Raw genomic sequence first — 13,930 nt, forward strand, 5'->3', positions numbered from 1 at the left:
ATGAGTCGAAAGGCTAAAACATTCCGAGTACTGGAAGATGATAAGTTTCCCAGTTCTATACTGGACACTGGATATTCAACTAATCAACATACCATAGGAGTAGGTGCAGATAGGCAACAGGTGTTTTTATGCTCGCTCTGAGAAGTAGAGCTATCAAAAAGCTTTAGACATAGATGACAACCTTGTTGAGTGAAATTGTCTTGCAAAATGCTTTAGCCAATGAGCCTAAATCGTAAGAACCATTGACAAGAAATCAAACAACAAGCAATCTTATAAACAAATCAAAATGAATACGCAATGATCTGATCATATCAAATGGACAAGGAATTAAATCTCACCAATGAGATGTTCCTCAGTGATTGAAAAGACATGAAGTGCTTTTTACACACTCCACATCTCGGCTAATGAACCGAGTGGAAAGAGCCCTTAATGTGCTCAAAAAGATGTTCATTTTCCTTGTACTGCTTGTAACATGTAGCACATTCCTCCGTGGATAGCTGACTGTCTCGGAAATTTTATACATTGTTAAATGGTATTCTGACACTTCTAAAGTTCTAAATATTCCTTGGAGAGGTATTGGACCATTTTCTCCTTCTTTTCTTTGATAGATAATAGATGGTGCTGACGTAAAATTGGCTTTTATAGGAATAACTATAACAACTCGAACAATTTCTTTTTTCCTGCTTTAACTAGCTGACAAATCAAGTTCTTGCTTAATGTCTAAGCAATCTCCTTTTTCATCCCAAGTCAAAGTGGAAGGGTCGGACTTGAAAATTAGCTAACAAAGTTCCCTGATGATTTGTAGGTAACATCACATCAAAATTCTTGAGTTGTAACTGAAATATGATAAATGGTTGAGTCATCCATGTGCTTTTCTGTTGAGGTCGTCAATAACTACATTTACACAACCGAGGAAGTACACGATGGTGCAATCGTAGACGTTGATTTTTTTTTTTTTTCCAATTGCTGCTGTCTGCAGTTAAACTTCTGCCAAGTGAAGATGTATTTGAGGGGTTTAAGGGAATCGATGAAGATTTTGGCATGTTTCTCCATAAAGAAACCGCCATCAAGATTTCTGGCATAGAGGCAGTAGTTGTCAACTCTAAGTCGTAGGTAAGATAGTTCACTCCATGTGGCTCCAGCTATCGGAAGGCATAAGTGGTTACCCTACCATATTACATCAGCCAGATCCTCAGTGAAATATTCTTGTAGATTTCAAAATTATTGTTGTCATCGAAAAGTGTAAGAACAATAGTCAGAAAGAGACAATACCTCAGTTGTTAGAAACCTATTCACATTCATGTCTCAAATGAAACTGACTTCTTTACTGGTCAACTTTATAAGGAATACGGTTATGGCAGAGAAATTTAGCACAAATCGTCAATGGTAAATGACAAGGCCAAGGATACCTCATATTTCGCAAAACCTTATAGAGTTTCCAATTTTCTACAACTGCAACATTTTTGGGGATTGACAAGAATGTCGTCTGCTAAGCTCACGTCTCCTAAAAAGACATAGTATCTAAACAAAACTGGCATTTGGGAAATTTAGTGTAACGCTGATTCGCTTTGAAATTGCTCAGATCAAATCATCGGTGTTTAGAAAGTTTGACTTCATTATTGGAGTAAACAAAGAAGTTCTAGATAAGGTTATCATAAATCTTTCGAGATATGGGCAGAATGCACGGTCAGTCAGGTTCATGAACAATATTGGAGCATTCGTCAACCTGCATGACAACACAAGGAACTAATAATGAACATGTCAAGTCCTGAACGCAGTTTTAGGAACATCATCATTTCTGATCTTCAGCTGGTTGCAACCAAACTTTAGATCAATCTTGAAAAAAACTCGGGTTCCATAGATTTAGTCGGAGAGATCATCGATATGAGATAGGATTAATGGTTTTTAATCGCCATCCAATTGAATTACTAGTAAACAATATACACTCTTAAGGTTCGGTCTTTGCTTTCGCGGATAGGTTTGAGATTCCCTAGATAAAGTGTTTAGTTGGATAAATTCCTAATCGGTAAACTTTTGTAACTAAGTTCTCTTAACGATGTAGGAGTTGTTTGAAAAGACGCAAGAAAAACTAGTGTAGTACGAGAAAGTGGATCGATGGTGTACTTCACTTCACCATTTGGTGAAATCCCAGGTAAAATACTACTTCCTTTCAATATGCCACGTAATAAAAAGTCTTCAAAATTTTCTCAATGCTCATTTTGCTCTTACAGCTGGAAAAAACTCGTGCCTCAATTCTAATATTTGTCTATGGAACTCATCGGAAAAATGACTGGTCGAAGAAGTTTTAGTTATCGAGATGGGTGATAAGGTTAAAACAACTATGAGTTTACTGTCCTTCTACAAGGCTTGCTCCTAATTTCCATGATTTTATATCTTTAGCTTAGGTAATCACTGTTAATTAGTCTAACAATCGTGTCGCTAATTAACACATTTATGTTATTTGATATTGTTCGTTACCCTAAAACTGTGAACCAACGTTCTGGCATAAAGGTATCACTCCCAGATCCTAGTACCTGCGTCTGGTATCAGAAATCATACCACCTGAATGCTAGTTGACAGTTCCTAGTTATTGGACAGTATCGTCAATTAGTAGCGCCACCGTAGGCTGATTACAGGTTAAAGCCCACTTGGGTAGATTGTTTGGGATGATTGGTAAAGAACTGGTCCTGTGAGGTAGTTTCGTTGATTCTACGAGAAATTGATTACTGCTTTTGGGATTTCTGCTACCTAAAGGTATAACAACTCATATTCACAACCCTATACCCATCAAAATGATGAGTACAACATCGAAAGGAAATCTGGGAACTAGTGTTAGTTGAAATATCCTAAGGTCGGAAAAAGGATCTTGCTAATAATCTACTTTAGAACGGACTTAAACGGAAGTCGATCTTCCTCTTGAAGATTCGAAATTATAACTAGCGCTTTTGAGAAGATTAGTATCATCGGGGACCAAAAGTGAATGTTCTTCCGCTAAATGCAACCATTTCTAACATTAACATAGTCATTTGAGACATTTTCGAAACTTCGAGGTGAAGCAAAACCTCAAGGAAATTTTGGGAGGTGGCACATTATATAAAGGCTGCCAAGGATGAAAGCACTTAGAGTTTCTTAACAAAGAAGGGTTGGTAACAATGGTTGGATTGTAGTTGGGATTGATCGGTAAATTTCAAGTGGTACACATTTATCGATACGGCTACCCTGCTTCAGGGTCAACAAAATATCTCCATTTCAGGTCTTTCTATGGCAAAAAGGTTCTTCATGTAAACTTTAGCAGTGGTCGCCAAAGTGTTTTTCAAAAAGGTTGATAAGTCGTTAGAAAAGTGTCAGCAATAGTCGTTCCAAGTTGCCCAAAAGTCATGAAAAGCTAGCATATTTCGTGATCGATGAGGTGGCATAATTATGATGTTAGAATTCAAGAACCGAGAATGCTTACATCACATGTGTGACGATTGTGATACTCCCTAACCTATGCTCTGATACCAAATTGACACACCCCAACTCGGAATGTCCACCTGGACACCCGAATTGCAATGTGTTGGCCGATACCTGAAAGGTGACGAAGCCATAAAGTAGGGGTGGGAAATTTTGCCATATACCGATTTACCCACCTAACCATACTAGTCGGCACATAATGGTATAGTATAGTTTTGGCATTTTTTCATAGTCGGTTGGCATTTTACCGAACCGACAATTAATGGCATGGCTTTGGTAATTGATTTTGTATGTCGGCGGTATACCATACCTACCAATATATATATATATATATACAATCCCTTTAAGGGAAGGGATCCCCATTTTTTGAAAAAAATGGGGAACACTCTCTAAACCATTGGATTGACTTTAATAAAACCAAGGGATCCCTTTTTCCTTCGCTTGCTGCTTGAATGTGTTAATGGAGAGTTTTCCTTCTCTTTTCTCCTCTTCCTTGTGATACGGACACACAGAAAAACAAAGCTTTGCGCTCAGCCAAATCACAGGCCATCCTTTGAGATTTTAGGTATGGGTCTCCTCCTCATTCACTTGCTGATTGAATGTGTTACTGAAGAGTAGTTGAATAATTTGACTCTTGTTCTTCTTTTCAAGTTTTGTTAATGCTTTTTATTATTCTTTGTGGTATGGATGTTTGAATGTGCTAATGTTCATGTTCAAGATATGGAAGCTAATGAGATGGCTATTAAAGTTATGGAACTGATGAAATGCCTATTCAAGTTATGGAAGCTAATGAAATGCAAGTTCCAATGGAAAATCAGTTAGAAATTGTTGCTGGTATTTGTTTTTTCTATCCTTAAGTAACAGATGAGTTCAAGCGTACCATATGTCAACGTTTCGAAACATTAGATGAAGTGCTTGAATTTTACAACAATTATGCAAAAGAGGCTGGTTTTAGTGTCCAAATGCATTCAAGTAAGAAAAATAAGGATGGTGAGATCACGAGAAAGGAGTTTTTATGCAACAAACAAGGAACTAATACAAAAGAATGGATTGGTGACGAACAAAAGCATCATGGATTAACCAAAGAGGGTTGTAAAGCAAGATTGATAGTTGTGAGATCTAAACTTGGTGGGTATGCAGTCACCATATTTGACGAGGGTCATAATCATCCAATGGTATCCCCACAAAGACACCACTTACTAAAGTTGCATCGCAAGGTTATTAAGTATCATAAAATATTAGCTGATCAGCTAGACATGGCAAACATACCTCCACACAAAAAAAAGTTGACATTCTTGGATTACAGGTAAGTAGAATTGAAAATATTGGTTGCACACAAGAAGATTTATATAACTATCGAACAAAAGTGTGAAACAATATGAAGAGGCATGATGGAAAAATATTGCAAGATCATTTATTGCTAGAGCAAGAAAGAAATTTTGAATTCACATTCAAGATTCAAGCAGATGAAGAACAGAAGATTACTCATTGTTTTTGGGCTGATGCAAGTTCTAGGCAAGCATACAAGTTTATGGTGATGTGGTCATTTTTGACACTACATACAACACCAACTGGTATAGTATGATATTTGCCATGTTCATGGGTGTAAACAATTATGGTCAAACAATCGTTTTTGCTGGTGCGTTTCTAAGTGACGAGATGACAGATTCATTCATTTGTTTATTTAGAGAATTTTTGAAAGCCATGCCAGGTGATGCTCCAAAAATGATTATTACTGATCAAGATCCAGCAATGACAAAAGCCATTCCCTACTGTTTTCCAAACACGTTTCATAGATTATGTACGTGGCATATTTTGGATAAGTTCTCAAGCAAGCTTTCTGCGATCAAATACAGAGATCATTATTTAGATTTCAAAGCATGTATTTGAGAGTCAGAGACTAGAGAAGAGTTTGATGTGAAATGGATGGCTGTTGTTTCAAAAAGTGTTTTATTTGGTGACGGCTGGTTGCAATCGATATATGGGATTCAATCTACTTAGGTTTCATCCTATGTGAATCATGTTTTTTTTCTGCAAATTGCTCAACTAGTCAGAGAGCTGAGAGTGAACATTCATTTCTAAAGAAATATGTTTCCAAGAACAACTCCTTCCTCGAGTTTATGGTTAAATATAATAGGGCATTGGTACGCCAACGCCATTCAGAGTTGAAGGCATATCATATTGATTTGAACGAGAGGCCAAAACTCAAATGCCCTATTAAGATGGGTGCACAAATGGCCAATATTTATACACATAGCTCTTACCTTGATTTTCAACAGCAGTTATGGGAAAGTTATAGCTATAATATTGAGCTTACAAGCTAAAATGATATTTGCAGCATGTTTAAAGTTTTGCCCATTGATGACGAAAAGGGTAAAGTTCGTGAAATTTTGTATGAAAAATTCAGGGATTTTGCATCATGTAGCTACAAACAATTTGATAGTTCAGGAATCCCATGCAATGGCATATTTGCATAAAATACGTCAATTTCAAATATTGCCAGATGAATACATTTTAAAGAGATGGGACTAAATCTGCAACATCTTCGGTTACGGTGGACAACTCTAATGTGGAAATATCTATCGACAAATCCGTACTTGAAAGGCATGCTACATTATTCCAACAATATTCACATTTGATTGATAAAGTCATTCTAAATGATGAGGCAAGTAAACTCTTTTGTGAAGCGATGGATGCTGTGAATGAGAAGATTAAGCTATTTGTTGGTGGTACCAATGAAAATTTGGAACCTCCTGCAACCAAAGGAAATGTGGAATGTCGAGCAAAAAGAAAGTCAAAAGTAGATGATGTTGGTTTTCTTGAACCTGATCCTGTTAAGACCAAAGGATCTGGAAAAAGACTTAAAAGTGGAAAAAGAAAGGAAAATGCAAGAAGAGGGTTAATGGTGACCTTTGTCATGAGTTGGGCAATATGGAGTTAATCATGACAAAAGAAATTGTCCAAAGCTCCACAATCAATAAGAATACATACTTCGCGTGTTTTTCTATGTACTATGCAAGTTTTTCTATGTATATCATGCAATTAATAACTCAATAGTTGAAATTCGTTTGTTGTCCTTGATGTAGAATGGCCACTATGGACCAAAATGTTCCATGAAAGTGCTATTGGTAATAGGTATCCCTTCCGCCATTATTTGTAGGTATAATAGCATTATTATTGTTAATCAATATTTTTATGATTTCTATTTTGGTCAATTGCAGGATGAGGAGCGCTCAATTTTCTATAGGAAGCTCATCTCATTTTTTTTGTTCCTAATTTACATGGAAGGAAGCACTCATTGTCTATAAGAAGCTGATCTCATGTTTTTGTTCCTAATTTACATGGTGTTAATGAGGTTCCTCTGTTTTGTATAAGTTTATTCTATGAATTTGGAGGAATTGGCCATGAACTTGAAGGAATTCACTTATTTTGTATGACTTTATATAGAAATTTAAATTTCAATGATAAAGAACAATAGCATACCAACTTTGGAAGAAACATGGAAGACGTCAAATGCCTTTTTTGATTTCGTGAATATCAATCCAATTCTTTTACAATGCTTGTCATACATAGTGAAAAACAATAACAATTTACAAAATACCGATAAATATTTGGGGTCAACATGGAAGATGTTCGCAGCTTCTTTTTCATATTGCTGCTTGTTGCTAATTGCTAAGGCTTGAGTTTTGCAGCTTCCTTTTCATACTCTACTTGTTGCTTGTTGCTAATTTCACCATTGCTTGATCAAGCAGCAAGTGATTATTCATGGATAGTCCTTATTCATAGTAAAGACTTGAAAGGCTCCTGCAAAAAATTGTGGCAAGCAAAATCATTCGCTTATTTGATAGAGAATTTTCTGGTGGGAAGAACACCAAAGGATCAACTACATCTAAGAAATATACCCAAAAGCAAATGGCAGTCTTAATAGAAAGCACATGTTCAAGAGAGTAATGCAAATGGCATCATTAGCAAGATATGGCATATACATGATAGGAGCATATTTATGCGACTTAATTGGCTTGTTCTCGAGCATTTACGTTGTGTTTCTTTAGTTATTTTAGTCCTTTATGTCATTTTCGTGTGTTTCTAGGTTCATATGGCTAAGGAAGCAAAAAGGTGCATTTTGGAGCATTTTGGAGCAAAATTGGGCTGGAATGGATAGCTTACGTTTGGAGCAAAAGGAATGGACGAAATTGAAGAGGATTCCTAATCAAATGAGGAATCTTAGTCAAAGAAGGTTCCTACCTATTCTAGGTCACAAAACTTGCAACCTTAAGCCATGCCGTGTATCCCTTTGGTGTTTCCCTTCCTTGCCGTGCAAGGGAGGGCCTTCTTTCCTATTCTAAAGCATTAAAACACATTCCCTTTTCATGTCAAACTCAGCCACAACTTACATACCTTTTCTATTCCAAAATCTTTGCCTAATTTCATAAATAAAGCACATTCCCTTTCTTGCACTCCTTTGCCGCAAGTTACATATTTTTCCCTTTAATTTCTGACTTTGTGTTTCCTTTTCCTTAGGGATTTGGAGTTACATCCTTTCCTAAACTAAGTAATAAAGCCTTAGGATATTTTCTGCCCAAAATTCCCACCATAGTCGCACCCACATGCTCTCCCATCATCATTCCACACCTCCATTGCAGCCACCAACCAACCTAGTTGTCACCCACATGCTCTCCCATCATCATTCCTTCTTTAATCCATTCAGCCACATGTTTTCCCATGTGATTATTCAGCCACATCCATGCACTCTTCATGATGGCAGCCACATTCTCTCCCTAGCTGTCATATTCCCTCTTTAATCATTCATCCACCTATAAATAAACCTCCATTGCAGCCACAAATGGACCATTATTCATACACACTTCACACAATCTGCCCAAAGGCCGTGCAATTCCCCTACTATCTCCCAATCTGCCCAAAAGCCGTGCCCTTCCTCCTTCCATTCCCAACACTCCCCATCCCTCTAAAACACTACCCTATCATCACACATCCATTCCAGCCATCAAACCCGTGCATTCATACACATTCCAGCCATCAAACCCATGCTTAGACCTTGTACCGCAACGAAGAGGATGAGAATAGTGCTTAAACGTTCATACAATTCAAGTTTGAGTTGTTGGAATTTTTAGGTGCTTTCCTCTCCTTGATTTCAATGGTTAAAATTACTTATCTTTGTCTTGTACGTATGAGGAACTAAACCCCCCCTTGGCTAGGGGGGATTCGAAATACATGTTTATGTTTGCAATATGATTTGATTACTTCCAATTGCGTTTCATAAGTTGTGAATTCAATTTACTTATCTATTTGAATTAAACTGATTTGTGTGTGTTGGTTGAGAGTGCACGCTTAATTATCATGCGTAAATCTAATGCTAGGATATAAGGAAGTTTCACCTAATCGTTACAAACTTATATTCACAAGTAGTAAAAGTTGATGACCTCAATTGCGTTAAGTAAATTCTTGGCATAAGTTTCATGCAATTCATAGTAACGAGTGCTTCGTCAATGCTTATGGTTTTCAAAGAACTTAATGATTCTTGCTTGTATCTCTATTATGCAATTCATGTAGGGAACTTGTGGGGAATGCTTTGGGTTGTTGTATGCAATCATCCAATTCAATAACGTTAGGAAAATCTGAGGGTTAATTAGTGCAATTCACGGTTAATCTGGGGCGTTGAGAATTCATGGGTTATTGAAAAGCAATTAGAAATCGTTTTGTGTGCAAGTATGGCATGTGTGGAGATGAACCCCTTAGCTAGCTTCCCATCCATTCAATTCCATCAAATTCGTTTTTACAATCTGTTCTAATTCAAAAAGTTTGTTTTGTTTTTAAATTCGTCCAAAACCAATCCCCCTTTACTTTGTTGAGTCATAGTAGTTAGAAATCACTTTAGTTGTGTTTTTAAGTGTCTTAGGTCAAGTTAAAACCAATTTTCGTCCAAAGTTGTGTCTAGTGTTCAAAACTGCCCAGATTGTGTTTTTAAGGCAGTTTTGAGTCTTTTGGTTTGTTTTGGTGTTTTAAAGTTTAGTTTTGCATTCTTTGAGTCCAGTATAGTGTTTTATATTGTGTTTTTACGTTTTTGAGTCAAATCCAAGTGATTAACAATCCCTCCTAATCCCCGGTCCAGAACGATCCCTACTTACATTCTTCACTACAATTGATAAAAAGAGGGTTTAATTTGTGTGCGTATAATTCTCACATCAATACACAGTCAATTTAATAAGTAAAAGCAAATGGCAAACAATTTAATTAGTAATGAAAGTGGTAGTCTCAATAGCAAGTCCTTGCCAATCGGTGGCCTTTCCTGCAAAACAAAACCCAAAAGGTTATAAGGTCCCAAGTTCATACTCTATTAATTCAGTCCATTCAAATGTGTAACCCATTTTGAATTAAAACTCAAAATATTTTTACCATAAAACTCGAACTCTGATCTTTGGATGCAGCCGTTTCATAATTTGGTAGAAATAAATCCACCTTAGTTTTAGGGTTTAGAAAATAAATGACTCCTTAGTTTTAGGGTTTAAAAAAAGGAACTGTTATTAGCATTCCAAAAATTTCATTCTACACTCCACACAAGTGTATTTTTCTTTCTAATTATAGAAAGTTTGGAGGGCCAAATGACATTTTAGAAGTGCTAATAACAATTCCCTTTAAAAAAAAATATATATATATATATATATATATGATTCATGCCATAATAAATATAGAAAATATTGTTAACAAAATTGATGGCATGATGATTATGATACTGTATGTACACGTACATATATATGATTTTGAATGTATATGCATTGCTTATGTTTAGGATGATGGAGTCTAGCCAATCAACCGCTAGTGCACAACATGGATTAACCCCAAATGAACCACACAATGCAACCAAACAAGCACTCCAATCTGAAAATCAAATTGAGCCCTTGTAACTGGAAGATAGCGAGGAAGAAGTGGAAAATCAAATGTATATGCTTTTCTGGTTTGTTGTTTATGGGTCGGTGCATGGTCTTGAGCTGTTGTTTTTGTAGCTTATTTGCAAAACACCGATTGTGCCATTTACCAACTGAACCAGCCAATAATTTTGGCTAAACAGATTTTTGGCAATCGTAAGAAAACGGTTGGCTAGCGGTAACTGATTTTCGGTAATTATATATATGTGGCTGGTAGGTGGCACAAGGAATTTGGCATGATTTGTCAACCGAACCCAGCCCTACCATCAAGTGTAGTGATGTGGAAAATGTGATAAATTAAAACCTTAAAATGACTAATTTAGAGTGTTCATGCGAGCGAGATTGAACCCATATCACACAAGTGATGTCAGAGCATAGATAAATTGCAGTAAAAGAAGAGTAAGGACATTTATACCAAAAGAATGAGTCTCCTACATAAAAGCTTTTACCAACAATCCTCGTCGTCACAAAGCCTCTATCACTAAAATCTTGGAAGGTTGAAAACAAGGGTGAGTGGGCCTGAAAATAAAGTTTTGTAAAACATTTTCGAAAAGTGTAACCCCTCGCTGCAAAAAAAAAAAATGGTTTCCTAAAAATATTATAATAATAGTATGTAGTAGGTACCCTGCAGCAGAAGTGAGTCAAAGATGTAGGGTACAACAACAAGGTATCTCAACATTAAATCTCAAACTGTTATTATAAGAATTCAATACTCATTAATTTATGTAGGCACACAAGTCCACTACGGAGATGTTCAAACAATGGAACAAGCTGGGTGTAGGTATTACATTCTAGTACTAAATCATGTGAGCTATGCTAGTCGCATCACATACGAGTCCAAAACATCACACAAAATGACAGGCTAGCACCTAACTCTGGATCCAAAGCGAATTTAAACGGTGCATGTAAACTACACGTGAAGCTAGTCCTTGGCCCAGGACAATACAAATAACTAAGAGACACAGTGCAAACATGTAATAATGAGCATGTAAATCGCAAGGATATCATGCCACAAGTTTATGCTCACAAATAATATTAAAAACATAAAATGTACGGAAAGTTTATTTGTAAAGATAAACATGGCATGTCACATCATAGTACATAAAAGCAGCTGCTGGGAAAAATCACATATACATATATATATATAAATGAAAAGACACACTCACTGGTACTTGCGATGTCACATCTTTTTGAACTAAGAAAGTCGGAGTCTCCCATAGTAATCGCACCTAAGCATAGTATTGGGTTCTGTCAGTGAAACTCAACTAAAAAGAATAAATTTGGAAAAACGAAGAGTGGATTCAGAATCAGTGCATCGAAATACGCTAAGGAGGGTCCCGAGCAAAATTTTGTAAAAAGTCAACAGTCAACCCTAAAAAGTCAACCAAGACGTCCCGGTGGTTAACTATGTTAAAACTTCAGAATTCTCCTAAATGGATGTTAAAAATGGACTTGGGAAGTCGAAATTAGCCTATGAGGGTTTCCGAGAAAATTTGGAAAAAAATCAACATAAGGAATATTCCAGAATCCATTTAGAATTTGGGTTGGGCCGGATTCTAAGTTCGGATCCGGATTCGGGTTGAAGGGTCATGGGTTTGGGCTAGTTCTATGTTTGGGTTTTGTGCCCCCTTTTTCAATCGGGTCAAGTTAACCCGTTTGAACTTGCGGGTCTCCCTAAAGGTTTAGGCCAAAGGTTTGGGCTCTAGCCCCTATTTTTTTGTATCTGGTCGGGTTGACCCGTCTAAACTCGCGAGTCGCCAGACCCAACGAAGAAGAAGGCCAGAAGTTTAGAAGCTTCATTCATCCCCAAAACTCAATTAAAACTAGCAACCTAATATATCAAATTGAAGCCCTAGATACAAGGAATCGAAGTATACCATTGGGCTTCTCATCCGTGGTCGCATTTGGCCGGAAAATGCCCTGCAAGGGTCGGGTTTCTTGCCAGAAACTAGAGAATGTTTTTCCTTCGAGGTCTATGTGTCCAAAAGCCACTAAACTTCTTAAAACTACTCCAAAAGTACATTGAAACGCGATCTACTAGGTTTTAAAAGGATTATCAAATGTTACCTTCACTGGTATTGATGAGATCTTCATTGGAAAAACCACAGCTCCCCGCCGAAGCTTCTTAGCTCAACGGCAGTAGCTGGGTTCTCAGGGTGGTTGCCCAGGCATGATGTTTGCAGTGCTTTTGCACTCGTGTGGTTTGAAAATGAGGAGGGATGGTGATCTGGGTGGTTTGCCAGAGTGGAGGTTGTGGTGGCTCGGTGTTCCGATGATGGTAGAGGGAGGAAGAGAGGGATGAGAGCTGGCATGGGTTCGAGATCGTGACGTTCAGGTGGTGGTGACGGTGGTTCGCCGGCATAGTTGTTTGTTCGTGAGGGTCAGTGCCTTGGGGAGGAGAGGTTAGTGCATAGGTGAGAGGGAGAGAAAAGAAGAGAGAAGGGTGAGGTCCACGGGAAGAAGAAAGGGGAGAGAGAGAGAGAGAGAGAGAGAGAGAGAAGGAGAACCGGGTGTGTGGAGAGAGAGGTGTGAGGGAGTGAATAAAGTGAAAAAGGAGAGAGTGAGAGATGTGTCGTGGGAGAGGGGGGAAAAAGACTAATTGGGTGAAACAATGAGTCTAGTGAGTTTTGATAATTTCACTACTAATAAGAATAAAATACGATAAATCTCAAGATGGGATGTCACATTCACATTTGCCAATAAATTTGAACACACCACCGAAAATGAGTAGGTTATAACATATCCTATGCTGACCCAAACGACGCACATAGTAAATGAACAAAAGGAAAACTGCCTTCCTAATCCTTTCAAAGTTGTCACCGCTGTTCCGCTTAACATCTATTTTCTTCTGTTAATCGGTTAGGTGGTAGATGAGGGGACAAAACATTTAAGTTAAGAGTTCACGGGTACTGTAGCAGCATTATAGCTGTTTTAATGTTAGTACTCCTAGGCATTTTTTATGGTTGAGATTACGGTTAGTTTAAGGATTATAACTCAACTCCATTCGAGTTTCTGACATTCGTAACTAGAGAACAAAACTAGATTTGGAATTAGTTTGCTACAAAGTCGGACTACGACATCCACCAAAGTATGCTCCTATTTGCAGGCCGAAATACGTCAAAAATTTGACCTGACTGCATCAAAATGAAACACTTGGTCCCAAAGACATTCGCTGAGCAGTAATCCGCCATTGTCTCCATCGAAAACAATTCCAACCATCACACCTCTCAAAAGACATTACCACCCAAAAGTTGACTCAACATCCGCAGGGGGAGACAGGTTGCAGTTTTGATAATGAAAAACAACAATACATCCTCAGCTTCCAGTTTTATAATATGAAAACACAACCAAACAGGTAAGGCAATGCTTCTATCTTTCTAACAATAAGTTTTTATACGAGTATGACATGACACTCGAGCAAAGCAGAAATACGACAACTTGCCAATTAAAGCACAAGAATTATAGCCTAGTCTCTATGGAACTCTTTTATCAGCTCCTGCATAAAACTGGAAAAGCTAATAGCATAACAAAAC

This window comes from the organism of the source record quoted next, unplaced genomic scaffold, assembly GCF_019419815.1.
Source record: "Pyrus x bretschneideri cultivar Hongxiangsu unplaced genomic scaffold, Pyrus_bretschneideri_v1 Contig9, whole genome shotgun sequence".
NCBI lineage: Eukaryota > Viridiplantae > Streptophyta > Magnoliopsida > Rosales > Rosaceae > Pyrus > Pyrus x bretschneideri.